This window comes from Danio rerio, chromosome 11 (assembly GCF_049306965.1).
Source record: "Danio rerio strain Tuebingen ecotype United States chromosome 11, GRCz12tu, whole genome shotgun sequence".
Lineage (NCBI taxonomy): Eukaryota > Metazoa > Chordata > Actinopteri > Cypriniformes > Danionidae > Danio > Danio rerio.
The window spans coordinates 35,989,890-36,007,500 of record NC_133186.1 but is presented as its reverse complement, the minus strand read 5'-3'; the positions used below and the strand labels follow the sequence as shown (position 1 = coordinate 36,007,500).

General features: G+C 38.0%; 1 protein-coding gene across 5 annotated transcripts in view; it reads right to left on the bottom strand.

Moving 5' to 3' along the window:
- The window catches only part of thsd7bb (thrombospondin, type I, domain containing 7Bb), a 203,820-nt gene that overhangs the window by 54,343 nt on the left and 131,866 nt on the right, over nucleotides 1–17,611 (bottom strand). The gene's annotated exons all lie outside the window — the stretch shown is intronic.

Sequence of the window (17,611 nt, the reverse complement as noted above, 5' to 3'; positions counted from 1 at the left end):
TAAATGAGGACTTTTCTCTCAATCCCCGGGTCTGAATGCAGACTTAGTGCCCTGTCTATTTTAACAATTAGCCCTGTTAGTAGTCTAGAGGATTTAGGCAAACACAGAAGCACAGGGATGTGTCTAAGTGTGAACGAACTACTGATAAAAGACAATGTCTGCCATTCTCTAATTCTTGTATACTGCTCTCCCGACAAAAATGCTTGTTGCACACTAGAGATCTGCGCGGGACTAAATTTTGAATCCCGCTCCCGCCCGCACCCGCCAGGTTTTAGCCGGAACCCGACCGCTCCCGCTTATATTAAGCACTTGATGTCCCGCGTGCGCATACATACACACACACACTGCAACAAACAAGCTAAACACAGCATCGCGCTATTTCATTTACACACATACATACGCGTGCTCACTCGGGAGTCGGGAGCGATATTGCTAGACAGCCCGCTCCCGTCCCAAATTAAACCCGTTACCGACCGCTCCCGTGATTTATTCGGAAATTTCTACCCGCGCCGTAGAAATCTGGTCGGGTCCCGCAGCGCCCGCGGGACAGCCGCGGGAATGCAGACCTCTATTGCACACAAACAACTTTGCTGTATTGGCCCTGACAGCATTGCGAGGAAAACATGCAACAAACCTCGTGGATCATGGAAACAAACACAACCAAACCTTCATGAACAGCTAAATACTGTTTGCCGTGGGCCCGTGGACGCGGTCTCACCCAGTCATCAACGTGTCTCACAGCTTGGCACTGGCATGTCTGCCTTGCCTTCGGAAAGCGCGTGCAGGTATGAATAATCAAGAAGCAGGCTCTTCTCATAGGATAAGAAAACTCCGCTATTAATAATATTGAGATACCGACGCGTCTTTGCAGTTTTGCGCTACACTGCCGATTTTGATCCGGTCCCAAAAATTATTTTAAACCCAGAAGATAAAATTAGCTGACAAAAGCTCAAAATAATCAAGTTTTCCACACAATAAAAGCTGACAGGTGCGAACATTGTCTAAACTGATGGTCAACAAACACAAATCCAGGTGCTGAAATATAATTGGCTATACTGGCATTGGACGGGTTAAAAGAAACAAAACAAAAGACAGACATTTCGGCACACATAGGTTATAAGGTTGTTTTGGAAGCTTCAAAATAAAAGCTTCCAGCATGAAAGAAAATATTTTATTATATGACAAAAATTCCTAATAGCAAATATTTTTACAGGTACGTTACCAAACTTATTTTAATAAGTTAATATGTTTAATTCCATATTTTTAGTCAGTTTAACTAATGCAAGTTGAGATGACTAGGAAATTTCATTTGATTCAACTAAAATATTTAAAGCTCTAATATATATTTTTTCTTTACAGTTCAGGATAAATTTTACCCCAACTGTGTTTGTCTGACAGAAAAAAAGTCATATAAACCAAGGATGACTACAGGCTGAGAAAATTATGGGGCAATTTTCATTTTTAGATGAAATAGTCATACATGAACACAGCTGCTAACAATAGGGTATATGCCGAAGCATGCAAATAGGACTTTTAATTTGCCAGTAACCTGGGTTAAGCGCTTCCGTCGAACTGTATGCCAATGCAAAAACCAACGCTTTTAAGGGCTGTTTTCTTTAAAAATCTGCAATCTCCACTATCTGAGTGATATCCAATATAAAGTGGGTCTCAGATTGTACAAGAAGCACTGCACTAAATTACATTTCCCCATGCCATGTCTTTATAATATGAGCATTTATTTTACCCCAGTATATTCAATGGAGCTTTTCCACTAGCCTGCCGATTCTGACCAGGCGCGTGCGAGTAAACAGCTTTTTGTCTCGTTTTACGCTTGAGCAACTAAATGAATGCCAAAGTTTATTTAACTGAATGTATTTTAATGACATTACAACATCGATGCTGTAAAAGGAACCGTATAAAATGGAAAAAAAGTTCACAATAACTGGTCACCGGAAGTTAATCAGTATGGGAAAAACAGTAGCTCGGCATATACCCTATTGTGCTGCTTAAGACATTTCTTAAGAACAAATTAATTAAATCAGATATTGGTAAATGAGGCTCAGTGTTCCTTAAAAATTGTGAAATTACTGTGATAACTCTGTGATAACTTTCACTTCAGTGAGGAAAGATGAGCTCACAAAAACAATCGTACAGAAGATCTTTCTATTTGTAATATTGGTCTGAACAAAGAACACACACATACACCAGAATCAACTAGTAGAAGGGGCTCTTCAGGTTGTTTGAGAGATAAAAGAACAAAGATAAAAGGCGAGTAATAAACCAAGACAGACTCTCCTCTCAGAATCAGATATTGAGGTGCAATAGTTCATTTCTTCATTACATCTCAGATGCAGGAAGGGCAACATTTCTCCAATTGATGTTAGGCTCTAAAAATCAATCTCTCTCTGAAATGTATTCATTGCCAAAGATATAAATACACAAATGAAGCTTCTTCTCTTTTTTTTTAAAAAGAGATTGTCCCTTTTGAAGATGCATGGCTCTTAATATGTATTTTTATGACCTCTGTAATCACTGTCTTTCCTGCTGTGTTATAGGTTTATTGCATTTTCTCTTCACGGTGGCAGACAGGGAGATTTTTCCACCTATTTATACTGTTGGAAGCAGCAATTTCCCAGAGTGATTATTTGGCTAGAGTGCTAAAAAGTGTATTATGGAAGTGTTGATTCAATAGCTACTTCATAAAAATCCATTCAGGAGTCAGACCGTTGAAACTGGAGTGATAACTTTTGCAACCAAACCAATGAACCAGGTCTGTCCAGTGAAAAATGTTGTAGCTACGCAAAAACAATCATCATACATTAACAAACACATGAAGGAATGCAGGGTGGCATGGGGGCACAGTGGTTAGCACTGTTGCCTCACAGCAAGAAGGTTACTGGTTCGAGTCCTGGCTGGGCCAGTTGCCATTTCTGTTTGCATGTTCTCCCCGTGTTCGCATGGGTTTCCTCCGGGTGCTCCAGTTTCCCCCCGCAGTCCAAAGGTGAATTGAATAAACTAAATTGGCCTGTGTGTGAATGCTTGTGTGTATGGGTGTTTTCCATTACTGGGTTGCAGCTGGAAGGGCATCTGCTGAATAAAGCATATGCAAGAACAGCTGGCATTTCATTCCACTGTGGCAATTCATAATAAATAAGGGGCTAAGCTGAAGAAAAATGAATAAATCAATGAATACATGAATGAAGGGATGCATATTTAACAGCCTAGGCCTCTATATAGGCAATTAGAAAAAAACAAACATATTTGCAACCCAAGATATGCAAATATGCAGTATTTTTTTCTTTCCTAATTTTTTCTTTAAATATTACTATATAATTATTAATTATTTGATACATTTTATTATTATTATTAAATAGTTTGTACAATATATAACAAAAATTTACTGATTTTATTTTTGAACAAATATAACCATGCTGGGTGGCGGGGTGGCGCAGTGGGTAGCGCTGTCGCCTCACGGCAAGAAAGTTGCTGGTTCGAGCCTCGGCTGGGTCAGTTGCCATTTCTGTGTGGAGTTTGCATGTTGTCCCCGTGTTCACGTGGGTTTCCTCTGGGTGCTCCAGTTTCCCCCACAGTCCAAAGACATGCGGTTTGGATGAATTAAATAACCAAATTGTCCATGGTGTATGTGTGTGAATGGGAGTGTATGGGTGTTTCCCAGTGATGGGTTGGAGCTAAAAGAGCCACCGTTGCGTAAAACATATGCTGGATAAGTTGGTTCATTCCACTGTGGTGACTTCGTATTAATAAAGAAAATAAGTCGAAAAGAAAATGAATAAATGAATAACTGTCACAGTCACCAGCGGTCTAGTCCACATAGATTGCTGGAGAACTACAAATCTGTCACCAAAAGAACTTCAACTCCTGTCATGCACCACACACTCACAGCTGTTCTTGTTTCTTGTTGATTACACACACACACACAGCCTGATGATAGTTATGAACTGATTTCTTGGACTTTAACTGCAGCACAGACTAACACACTGAGTCTAGTTTTACTGTTATTGTGATTCCTTTGTCTTGCCATGTTTTGACCCTCGCTTTGTTTTGTTTGTTCATGTTGCTTGTCACTGGGACTGACCAATCATCTGTTTATGACGACGCCTATGCACCTGTTTGCCCATGTGTTGGCTGGTGCTTGCCTGACCATTCTCCTAATACACCCTGCATTTGGATCTGCACCTCCGTTGTCAGCATCCCATCACATTACACATGCAAATGTGCGTTAATATGGTTAACCAAAAGGAAAACTAAAACCATAAAGACTCCTGTTATTTCTTAACATATATTAAATGTATTCACAATTTAACATTTGTTTCAACTGTTCACCAAGGAGATATTTCTTATTTTTACTTATTAACAATATCCTAAAAAAACTACGAATATAATTATAATTTAATTATAATTTACAAATAAAAATTATAAAATGATATAGGCACATTAAAAAACCATAAACTACTAAATATAACAAAACACACACTACCTAAACTTCAAATTTAAAATGTAAAAATAAAACTATAATATATATTTATATGGGCAACACAGTGGCGCAGTAGGTAGTACGAAAATGAATGAATAAATGAATGAATGAATATATTTTTATAAGTAGCAGTGTGATATGGCTGTATATCGGCACTAGTGGGAGGCGTGCGTTGGCTCAAGGCCACAGGCCAAGTGTCTTGGGGTGCTTTCACACCGAGTCTTTTGTTTCGGAACCGGTCTCGTTTGCCCAGTTAGCGCGGTTTGTTTAGCATTTGTGAAACCAGCAATCGAGCTCTGATCCACGCCAAATCAATTGGTCTGAGATCGCCTGAATGAGGTGGTGTCAGCTTGATTGAAACCAACTCTGGAGCGGATTGATTGTAGTGAGAAAGCGATACAATCCGAGCCTGGCTATATCACAGTGTTTTATGGATATGGGATAGGCATATGGCTATAAGAAGAGAGAATAATGAGTAGGGCGGGAAGTTCCGGGAGTTTATCGGATGCCCGCAAACGAGTGATAATCTCCCAGAAATTGCGTGTCTCCCTCCCGGTTCTCAAATTCATCACATACCCTTCTTACCCCTCCCCACCACATCCCTCCCCGCTCTTCAGACACGTCATGTGCACCCTGTCAAAAACCACTAAACCACCACCCCCCCTGACAGCTGAGCGGGACTCTACAAACTAAACCATGAAACTCTGGCCAATGTGAGGAGAGTTTACTCACACATGACTTGTTTTAGCTATTTTGGTCCGTTTAAAAACTTTGCCGGGTAAAGGTAAACTGCACCAAGGACAAAGTGCAACAATGTAACAATTTAATCCCTGTTTTGGAACAAATGAATCGATTCACAGGTGTGAAAGCACTTTTAGTGTCCCACTAGTGACGACATACAGCCATAACGCACTGCTACTCGAGTGATTTTGCGTATAAACAGCAGTTTGACAGAACTACTTTCTTCCGCCATTCCTTCACATCTGCAGCTGACCGTCAGAATAGCAGAAACAGTTGCGGCTTTACACATGTCACTTTAGAGCTAGTATTTTAATGATTCTCTAGCGTCTAGCTCTCTCGCAATGTCTAAAGTCATGACAATTTTGCTCACATTTTAAGATTATAAGGCCGAACGGCATGAAGTGTCATGACAATACAGAGATTTTCCAGTATTTCTCTGTTGCAATCGGGAGATCACAAAGCAAACGAAAAGATCACGAAAAAGCCAAAGCAAAGCAAACATTAGCAGATTACTATGGTATAAATACAGCATTACAGTGAGTCTATTGATCTGCAGTCACTCTATGTGGGCGGAGTAATACACAAGGGTGAAAAGGATGTACGAATGCTGTTATTGCAGAGTATCGCATGGTTATAAGCCAATCAGATTCGAGAGCCAGACAGAACTGTTCTAAAAAAATAAAAAAAAAATATATACATATATATATCTCATTCTCATGAACTATAAGACATGTCATATCATCCTGGCAGTGGAAAAAAGCCCCTTATATTCTCTTCACAAAATTTACAATTCTATTCTGTGTTTTACAAGCTCATTCTGAACATGATGTTCAGTTCCATTTTTCATGTAATGCTGTTGTGGGTGAGTCAGATAAGGTGACTTTAACTGAGCGTTATTTGACTTCAACTCGAATCTACAGCAAGAAAACATTATCACTTTAAGTCAACAGCACTTCAACTTTAATGGCTTTGGCATTTCAGCTTCACTTTGCATTTTGCAGAACATTCCAGGTGCATGCTGGGATGATCATACTGTCAGATTGAATGCATATGTGTGTGTGCGTGCATGTCACTTTTAAAGCTCTGGCTCAAACATGTTCAGTCATGCCTAACGATAGCCTCACCACAGTCGGACATGTTTTAATATAGATGCAAACCCATTAAGACCACTCATATATTGTGTGAGTACATAGTGTGCCACACTAACATTGGCACCCCTGGTAAATATGAGCAAAGGGTGGGGGAAGAAAAAAAAATCTTTGTTCAGCCTTTTGATATTCTCTTCCTCTCTCTAGTGTTGGGTATTAATAATTTTGGGCTTGAATGTATACACTCACCGGCCACTTTTTTAGGTACACCTAGTTGTTTGGACCCCCTTTATCCCTCAGAACTGCCTTAATCCTTCGTGGCATAGATTCAACAAAGTACTGGAATTATTCCTCAGAGATTTTGGTCCATATCGACATGATAGCCTCACATCTAGGACTCACATCTCCCATTCCACATCCCAAAGGTGCTCTAGTGAATTGAGATCTGGTGATTGTGATATTTGAGTATAGTGAACTCATTGTCATGTTCAAGAAACCAGTCTGAGATTATTTGCGCTTTATGACATAGGCGTGTACTGTAACGAAATGGCTGACACAGAGGGATCCATTTGCAGTATGTTTATAAAACACAGTTTAATAACAATGAGCACACAGATGTAATGCGTGTGCGAATTTACATCAAACACCGTAGTATTAGGACGAAGGGCTGGCTTCAGGTAAACACAGGATGAGTATGCAGGCAAGGGTCAGAGGCAGGCGGCGAATATGAAGGTCGGTGTGCAGGCTAGAGTTCAAGGCAGGCGGCGTGGATCAGAGTCGGTATTCAGGCTGAGGTACAAGGCAGGTGGCAGTCAGAACAAGGACGATAATCAAGGCAAGGTAAGGTAAGGTAAGCAACGGGAAAGCAGGCAAGGATGAGAAACGCTCAGAAGTGTTAGCTGGGGCAAAACAAGACCTCGCAATGAGACTGCGTGTGAGTGCTGCTTATAAGCGTGAGCCAGGTGATTGGGAGATGTGCTGCAGGTGTGAGTGCTAATCAGTCAATGGATAATAGTCCGGTGATGATGACCTCTGCTGGCCAGCGAGGGGAATGACTGGGATTGAGTCGGTGACATGTACAAGGCGTGTTATCCTGCTGGAAGTAGCCATCAGATGATGGGTACACTGTTGTCATAAAGTGATGGACATGGTCAGCAACAATACTCAGGTAGGCTGTGGCTATTCCCCACACCATTACACCACCACCACCACCAGCCTGAACCGTTGATACAAGGCAGAATAGATCCATGCTTTCATGTTGTTGATGCAAATTTCTGACCCTACCATCTAAAAATCACAGCAGAAATCTTTTTTCCAATCTTCTATTGTCCAATTTAGGTGAGCCTGTGCGAATTATAGCCTCAGTTTCCTGTTCTTAGCTGACAGGAGAGGCACCTGGTGTGGCCTTCTGCTGTTATAGCCCATCGACCTCAAGGTTTGACGTGTTGTGCATTCAGAGATGATGCTCTGTACATCTCGGTTGTAGTAAGTGGTTATTTGTGTTGCTGTTGCCTTTCTATCTGCTCGAACCTGCCTGGCCAATTTCCTCTGACCTCAGTAAATCAGCAGTTTCTGAAATACTCAGACCAGCATGTCTGGCACCAACAACCAAACCATGTTCAAAGTCACTCAAATAATCTTTCTATGCCATTCTGATGCTCAGTTTGAAGTGCAGCAGATCGTCTTGACCATTTCCACATGCCTAAATGCATTGAGCTGCTGTCATGTGAAACTGATTAGACATTTGTATTAATAAGCAGTTGTACCTAATAAAGTGGCCGGTGAGTGTACGTTCATAATTCATTTAAATATTGACATTTATACAATTCAACCCTAATTTATTAAAAGTTTAAAAGTAAAAATACACTGGTAAACTGGTTAAATAAAACCAGATAATGGATAAAACTGTGTTTGTGTGATGCTACTGTACTTGCTATATATGGATAAACTGTTGCCTTGTTAATTCTCCTTGTTTCATAAGCGTGTTTGTGACTTGATGTGGTCCTCCCATTTTAATGTCTGGATTCTGTGATTCCATCTATGTTTCCAGTACCACAGGAAATCACAGAGCTTTAGAATACTGATGAGCAAAATGTTTTTTAAGTATATTCCCATTTATATTTTACATCCTTTTAGTACACCTGGGTCACTCGGATCAGGAAATTGTTCAGCCATGGCTAGCTGTTTCACAGGACTATAAATATGAAATAACACATGGACAAAACTCACTCAGTCATTTGTCACAGTGGGTAAACCATAATTTGCAGCAAAGGGTTGTTAAGCTTAACAAAACTAGAAACGGTTAAAAGCAAAAACTCCAAAAAGATGCCCATTTCCACCATCAGAGCAATATTTTAGACATCCAGTCGACAGTAAGTGTCATGAATCAACTGAAAGAGGACATGTGTCTGTCATCTGCTAGGAGGAATTTAAAAAAAAATAAAATAAAAATCTGAAGTTGCAGAAGTTAGCTTTAAAACAACAGCACATCACCGACTTCACCACAATTTATTTAAAAGAATTACAAGAAAAAGCCTTATCCCTCTTTCAAAAACAAATAAAAGTACCGTTATTTTAAATGTGAAGTTATATATATATATATATATATATATATATATATATATATATATATATATATATATATATATATTTATTTATATTTATATATATATATATATATATATATATATATATATATATATATATATATATATATATATATATATATATATATTTATATTCATATATATATATATATATATATATATATATATATATATATATATATATATATATATATATATATATATATATATATATATATAAATTTGGTTGTGTCGATGTTTGTGTTTAGTTAGGTTTATTCATGCCTGTTTGAATGTTGTGCCATTTTATACCTCTGCATCTTCATACAGTATGTACCCTTCTCCAAGCAAACGATGACATTTACTTTGTAAAGATAGCAAAGATAGGAAAGCACTTTGATTACGTACCCCTATATACATTTCTGGAGAGCACCAGATATGTCCCAGGAGCTATGTTTTTAGCAGTTTTTGTAAATCCGTGAGAGGCCTCAGTGTATGTTTTTTGAGATCTCAAATTTCTCTTGCATGTGTCATTCGCGCCTGCTCTTGTGTAAATCCACCAGAGGCCGCTGTTGACTGGCTGACCAACTGAACAACCAACTGACCGATCCTCACAAATCCTCAGACATACGCAGCGAGCCACTGGATAAACTGGTAACGGTGGAAAAGCCGTCCACACGGAGGTGAATGGTCAGCTGGTAAGCGCTAAAAGGAACGACGTCATACTTCATCGTAGTGTTTGTTTTAAAAACGAAATGCAGCCATACGTTCCTCTGGCTACAAAATTCCTGATCTCCAGAAATGTATATAGGGCTACGCTTTCAGAACGAGCTTATGTGGGCTAATATGGTGCCTTTCATTTCTCTGCATTTTAACAGCAAAGAGACCCTGGTATGCAGTCTGCTCTGTGTTCAGATGTAAAGACTCAAATGTGTTCTTACTTATAACCTAAACATCAACAGAAGCAAAAGTGAAATAAATACATTTTTATATGGGAATATACAAGAAGGAGCCCACTTGCTTGCATCCTTGGCAGGATTGCTTTACGACATGAGGCTAGACTGATGCTATGGTGTTTACACTGACCAGCTGAGCATTGTTAAATAATCCAAGAAATAGATAAACTAAGCAAGAAGGTCACTGGTTCGAGGTTCGGCTGGGTCAGTTAGCGTTTCTGTGTGGAGTTTGCATGTTCACCCTGCATTCCCATGGGTTTCCTGAGGGGGCTCCGGTTACCCCCACAGTCCAAAGACATGCGGTACAGGTAGGCTAAATTGTCCGTAGTGTATGAGTGTGAATGAGTGTGTATGGATGTTTCCCAGAGATGGGTTGCAGCTGGAAGGGCATCCGCTGCATAAAACATATACTAGATAAGTTGGCGGTTCATTCTGCTGTGGCGAATACTATGGCATAAATACAGCATTACATCTAATGTATAATGTAAGCATTCGATTGCCTTTTTAACTTTTTTGCTCATTTAGGATGGAATGAGTTGTTGAAAAAAAAAACCCCTCCATGACCGACATCTTTAGATATAATTATTATTAATTGTGTGTATATGTCTAGTCAAATATGCTCTATACTTTCGCTTAGCTTCAAATCACGAGCACAGAATCCATTTGGGAAACAACGTGTATGTATTATTAGCTTGTCAGCTGACAGTCATGCACCGCTATTTGACTGTTTTGAGGATTGCATATGAAGGGTAGACTTCACTTGTAATGAAAAGGAAAGGGAATCCCGCCGTTTTTATTTTTATTTCAAAGTAAAGAGTTCTAAAAAAAATCCTCTAAAAGCCGTTTGAAATTCTTTAAAAAATTAGCATTTTTATCAGGCTCCTGTCTGTTGGTTCAGTCATTTTAAGTTTATAGCAAAGAATACACTCTTTTAAAGGTCTTTAAAATTAAATAACTCAACATAAACATCAGGCACGTGCACACATAGGGCTCAACCTGTGCAGTGCACATGCCCTTTTTAGTCTTGGATAGAAAGTGCCCTTCCAAAATGATCAAAATGATACACACCCTCGGTCCCGCCCTTCAGTACGCGCGACAACACAGCTGATCAGAACGTTTTAAACTTAATTAATTAGTAATTAACTAATTATTAAGGAGTAGCTGATCACAGAGAGTTATAACATATGTTTTTTTTTATCCCAGTTTCTTTGCAAAAATTGGACTGTGGATGTGTATTCATGTTATTATAAAGACATGGCAGGGAAAAAATGCACTGTTATGTCACGTTGCCGTGGACCTCAAAATCACTGGGATTTGGATCCTATTTTAACGTCAGGAAATTAAAAAAAGAGACTTATTGGGTTTATATCACACCAATATGGCTGTGGACACACTATACACATAGTTCTTTCCAAACAGCTACAAAAAAGTTGATTTTGCATCATAGGTGCCCTTTAAGACAGTAAAGAATCATATCAACTTGTGTAAAATGTTCCTCCGATGTCACCTTTAAACAACAAAGATTTTTTCCACAGCCTTCTTTGCTTATATTTATCAAGGGTGCCAATTTTAGTGGAGGTCAATGTACTTTTTGCTGATAGACAACACACATTGACAGTTGACGTGGATGAGTGACATTACAAAAAAAGGACCTCAGAGGACTCCTCAGGCTATTTGGTGCTTGTGTCTCTGCGCATTTGTGTGTCAAAACTGCATTACTGTGACACGGATCCGTCTGTCGGTTCAGATCTCAAGCTCATCTCACCGAGAAGCACAGAAGACAGATAAGAAATATGCCACATCCTCGCCGGGAGGATGAGAGGACATTAAAAGATAGCTGATCATTTGCTTATGCGAGTAAAAATAACGAATCGCTAAAGAGCTTGAGGATAACAGGAGCTCAGAAGTAATTAAAGGGATGAAGGTGAAGAACGGCGGCATTGAGAGAGATGATTAAAGGGATAGTTTTGAAAATGCATTATTAACTCTCCATCATGCAATTCTTTAAATATTTGTTAACATTGGAAGGAGATATTTTGAAGTTTTGGATGTGGGTTTTCAATTAACAATAACTATTTTCTTTTTTTTTACACTGTCAAAAATAAATCTGTAAAATTTATGGTAAAAAATGCTGTGGTTGCCAGTATTTCACCATTAAAAATACAGTACAAACTGTAAAAGTAATTTCTCAGTTTTACAGTAAACTACCTATTTCATTAATTTATAGAGGTAATATGTCTGTATTTTGAATTTCCAACATCTACACATCTTTTGTTAATAAGATAGCCACATTGACACAGTCACATGCAGTTGGTTATGAGAAAGTTACATAATGAACCAATGCTCATCACAAACAACTTTTCCCACAAGCAGAAAAGTGTATCAGTGTATCTACTAAACACCAGTACGGTAACACACATAAGAAAACAGTCATGAAATAAAACATTGTTTACCAATATTAGATATAACATAAATCTCTATTGTACATTACTGATCGGAAAACAACTAAAAAGATCCATAGTAATGTCAACAAAAAGTATAAAAAGTGATGTGCCATGGAATTATGTGAAAGTCAATTTATGGTTATTTGCAGTATATATTAAGGAAACATACTGTTAACCAGATTAAAGATTTTTACAGTAGCATTTTTAAATTTTTTTACCATTGAAATCACGGCCAGGCACATGTTTTTTACAATGTACTTTTATAAATTAGGTATCTTATATGCTCACCATGGGGTTCATTTATTGAACCCAATATACAGTTGAGGGCAAAATTAATCAGCCCTCCTATGAAATTTGTTTTCAAATATTTTCCAGTTGACGTTTAATAAAGAAAGGACATTTTGACAGTATTTCACAGGATATCCTATGTTTTCTATGTAATTTCTTCTGGAGAAATTCGGATTTCTTAAAAGCAGTTTTAAATATTGTTTACTTGCCTAGTTAACCTAATTAACCTAGTTGAGCCTGTAAATAGCACTTTAAGCTGAATACTGGTATCTTGTAAATAATCTAGTGAAATATTAAGTACTGTCAGTATGACAAGGAGGACTGAAATTAGTTTTTAAAAATTAGCTTTCAAAACTATAATATTTAGAAATGTGTTGTTTAAACAGCATTTGGTAAATATGTTTAAAATAAAAAAATATGTAAAATATTGTTAAGTATTATTAATTTTTTTAAAAGATCATAAATTCATTGATTCATTCATTTTACTTTTATTGCCTGCTTATCAGGGGTTGCCACAGTGCAATGAACTGCCAATCATAAATCAATATTACTGCACTGCAAAGATTAAATTTAAGCATCATTGTCTATGGGTAGTAGAGCTTTCAGTTGCTCTGCTCCCCAGCTCTGGAACTCACTATCACCTGCTATCAGAAACTATAGCCCTTTTCACACAGTGATGCCGGTAAATATCTAGAAAATTTCCGGAACGACTTTACCAGTAAATTCATAATAAAGGTGTTCACACAAATTTTTTAAAACATATCATTTACACATCTATTACAAAATACTGGTAAATTCTGACATCATACCAGAAATGAATGCACTTGTATTTTTAAACATAGAAGGGATTGGTCTTTTCTTGATGGTTTCACTTTTATTTAAAGTTTTAGCATTCATGCAGCTGTTTTGTGAGACATCCAAATGCAGAAACGCAAGCTAAATTATTACACATTTAAATACATTACAAATTATGTGGATAGATAAGTTTGGTGAACAACTTAAATGAAAACATATGAAGAAACACTTTCAGATGTCGAGATGTCCATAATAGGTGTGTGTGTGCTTGCACTCACCGACTCCTTTGTGTGCACAGGTCAAGCAACTGAAGCAGTGCTTGAAGGTAAACAAACTGTGGTTTATTATAAGCATTTTATAGATAATTTGTTACACAGTTGGCATTAAGAAGAAACATAGAAATGTTATCTGACTAACATCTAGCAGCTAAATTTGTCTGGAAAAATATTTAACGGTATTTATTTTCATAAACCGAGCGCATGTGAATGCATCTGAATGTTTGCACTCTTTCCGGTAATTTTCCTTCTGCATTCACACAGTGCAGCATTCCGGCAAATTATCGGGTAATGTTATAACTTCTCTTTCCGGAAAATTGCCAGAGCGAATATTACCGGTTTTTCAAAAAGGTCCTGTTCACACATACAGACCTTTGCGAAAAATTGCCAGAAAAGGTCTGTATGTGTGTGTGACAATGGCGGTGGTGACAACATTATGAAGGTAAATCTGTTGCGTAACTCGAGAGCTTGCAAATGTAAATGTGAGCACTTGTGATAATAATATTTGTATGTGTAGGTTGAAATGTACACTTACAGCTCTGATGTGAACAGCTGAAATCCTCGATTTGCACACACACACAACAATCCACACACTTGTGTTTTAAATTGGAAGTTGCAGATTAATAGTTGTGTATTTGTAAAATGTCATTCACAAATACAAAGCGACAGACACACGTGTGCACGGCAAATTTGACTGCATCTTCGCTCTACAACCACAGGTCGGCACTCACAACCTCTCAGATTCGTCAGTACAACTACAAATCTCCCGCGCTCTGACTTTTGCTACACATCTCCCGCGATCTCTGTAGCAGAACTCATCTGTGCACTCGCAAATGCAGAGGCGTGAGCAGCGCTGGGCAGGGGAGGGGCGGGGCTGGTGTAAAGCTGTTTGATTGGCTGATGCCTGACCAATGAACAATGCCAGCAGCCAACAGGACTGAGGTGCAAAATAATCATTTCCCACGATTATTTTATTATTTAGGGTTTATTTAAACTCTTTTCTGAAGAGATTCTTGTTAAAAATAATAAATTCTGTGGAAATGTACATACCAGTAAAAGAGCAGCAAAGCCAGTTTATTGGCTAGAGCCAGCCAATGAGATGGGGCGTTTCTGTTTGTCAGGACACAGGGCAGCTCACGTTGTTGGAGGCCTCGAGCAATCAGAGGGTAAGTTATGATTTTTAATAATTATCTATATGTTCAATACTGTTAGCTAAGCTGAGGACTGTGCTGGGTGCTTCTCTTGTTTGTTTCTTATATAAGAAAACAGTTATGAGTTATCTAGGAGCTGCTTTCAATCATGTTATATGGTTCTAAAGATACGATTCAACCCACATGAAATAAGAAGTTGTAATAGTATTTATAGTAAATAATAGTACGTTTTTGAACCATACTAACTATAGTAAACTGTATTATACAGTATATATTGCAGTATCTACAACTTTGTTAATGAATACAACAGCACACTGTAGTATTAACTAGCATGAACTTTAATAAATTGAAGTATATTTACACACACACACACACACACACACATTCACACACACACACACACACACACACACACACACACACACACACACACACACACACACACACACACACACACACACACACACACACACACACACACACATTAATAGCAATTAAAAATAACACTAGGCGTTTCAGTTTCTTACAGATCATACCGGTTTTTGTTATTATAACCTGCATCATATCTATCTATCCATCTATCTATTTACATGTTTGTGTACAGTGCGTCCTTTATATCACTTTTTTAATTATGAACGTTACTAACTATAGGTTATTTCTCAGTTTCCTGTAAGGATGGAGTGACAGGAGAGATCAGCATGTTTCAAGTCGATGAGGAACTCAGAGAAGCTGCATAGCTTGAATAGGATGTTATTTATGCTAAAGATGACATGATGATCAAGCTCATCTACAAACACTTCAAAATGATTCAGATCATTCTAGAGGAAGCCGACTTTATTTTCTCTTTTTACCTGCCAAGATGACTACAGATTTGAACAAAACACACACTCACCCACAAACACAACTTTTATTTTGATAATTGTTTAATGTAGTATTTTTACACTTTACTGTAAGGCAGGGGTGTCAAACTCAGTTCCTGAAGGGCCGTAATCCTTCACGTTTTTAGTTGCAACCTTGCTTCAACACACTTAAGTGAAAGTTTCAAACAAACCTGAAGGACTCAATTAGTTTGATCAGGTGTGTTTAATTAGGGTTAGAACTAAACTTTGCAAAGCTGCAGCCCTCCAGGAACTGAGTTTGACACCTGTTCTGTAAGTGAAATGTAATTTGTCAAATAAAATTTACAGTCCAAATAAGTGCAGTGCAAATGTCTAGTTACTTGTATTGAAATATTTCAGGGTTTTTCCTTGTTCATAATGAGATGGAGGTGGTAAATCCAACTTCATCATTACCCATCAAATGTTATCTCCTCTTTAATACTTTGCTCAAGCCTTAACTAATGGTCAGAAAGCAAGCCATTGTGTAAAGCTGGTTGATGCTCGCTGTAATAGAGAGAGATGATGACTGTTCAGCTTATGTTGCTTAACCCTGCAGATGAGATGCTCAAAGTGGACCCTCAGCCGAGTGATGGACACTGTCTCCCTCACCTAGTTGCTCTTCCTTTGAACACACATATCATGTTGAAGGATGCAAGTTGTGGACCTAAATCAGATGTAATGCATGTAGATGTAAAAATTAGAAAGAAATGAAACTGCTTTAAAATGTATTAGGTTTTACATATAAATATGTGTTCTTAACAGATTTGCTTCAACTTGATATTTGCATAATAAATGGCATTAGAATGTTTAGTTTTAAACAGATAGCTATATTTCAATTTTTTCAAATTTAAGCTATATATATATATATATATATATATACACATACATACATACATACAAGTATACTTCAATTTATTAAAGTTCATGCTAGTTAATACTACAGTGTGCTGTTGTATTCATTAACAAAGTTGTAGATACTGCAATATATACTGTATAATACAGTTTACTATAGTTAGTATGGTTCAAAAACGTACTATTATTTACTATAAATACTATTACAACTTCTTATTTCATGTGGGTTGAATCGTATCTTTAGAACCATATAACATGATTGAAAGCAGCTCCTAGATAACTCATAACTGTTTTCTTATATAAGAAACAAACAAGAGAAGCACCCAGCACAGTCCTCAGCTTAGCTAACAGTATTGAACATATAGATAATTATTAAAAATCATAACTTACCCTCTGATTGCTCGAGGCCTCCAACAACGTGAGCTGCCCTGTGTCCTGACAAACAGAAACGCCCCATCTCATTGGCTGGCTCTAGCCAATAAACTGGCTTTGCTGCTCTTTTACTGGTATGTACATTTCCACAGAATTTATTATTTTTAACAAGAATCTCTTCAGAAAAGAGTTTAAATAAACCCTAAATAATAAAATAATCGTGGGAAATGATTATTTTGCACCTCAGTCCTGTTGGCTGCTGGCATTGTTCATTGGTCAGGCATCAGCCAATCAAACAGCTTTACACCAGCCCCGCCCCTCCCCTGCCCAGCGCTGCTCACGCCTCTGCATTTGCGAGTGCACAGATGAGTTCTGCTACAGAGATCGCGGGAGATGTGTAGCAAAAGTCAGAGCGCGGGAGATTTGTAGTTGTACTGACGAATCTGAGAGGTTGTGAGTGCCGACCTGTGGTTGTAGAGCGAAGATGCAGTCAAATTTGCCGTGCACACGTGTGTCTGTCGCTTTGTATTTGTGAATGACATTTTACAAATACACAACTATTAATCTGCAACTTCCAATTTAAAACACAAGTGTGTGGATTGTTGTGTGTGTGTGCAAATCGAGGATTTCAGCTGTTCACATCAGAGCTGTAAGTGTACATTTCAACCTACACATACAAATATTATTATCA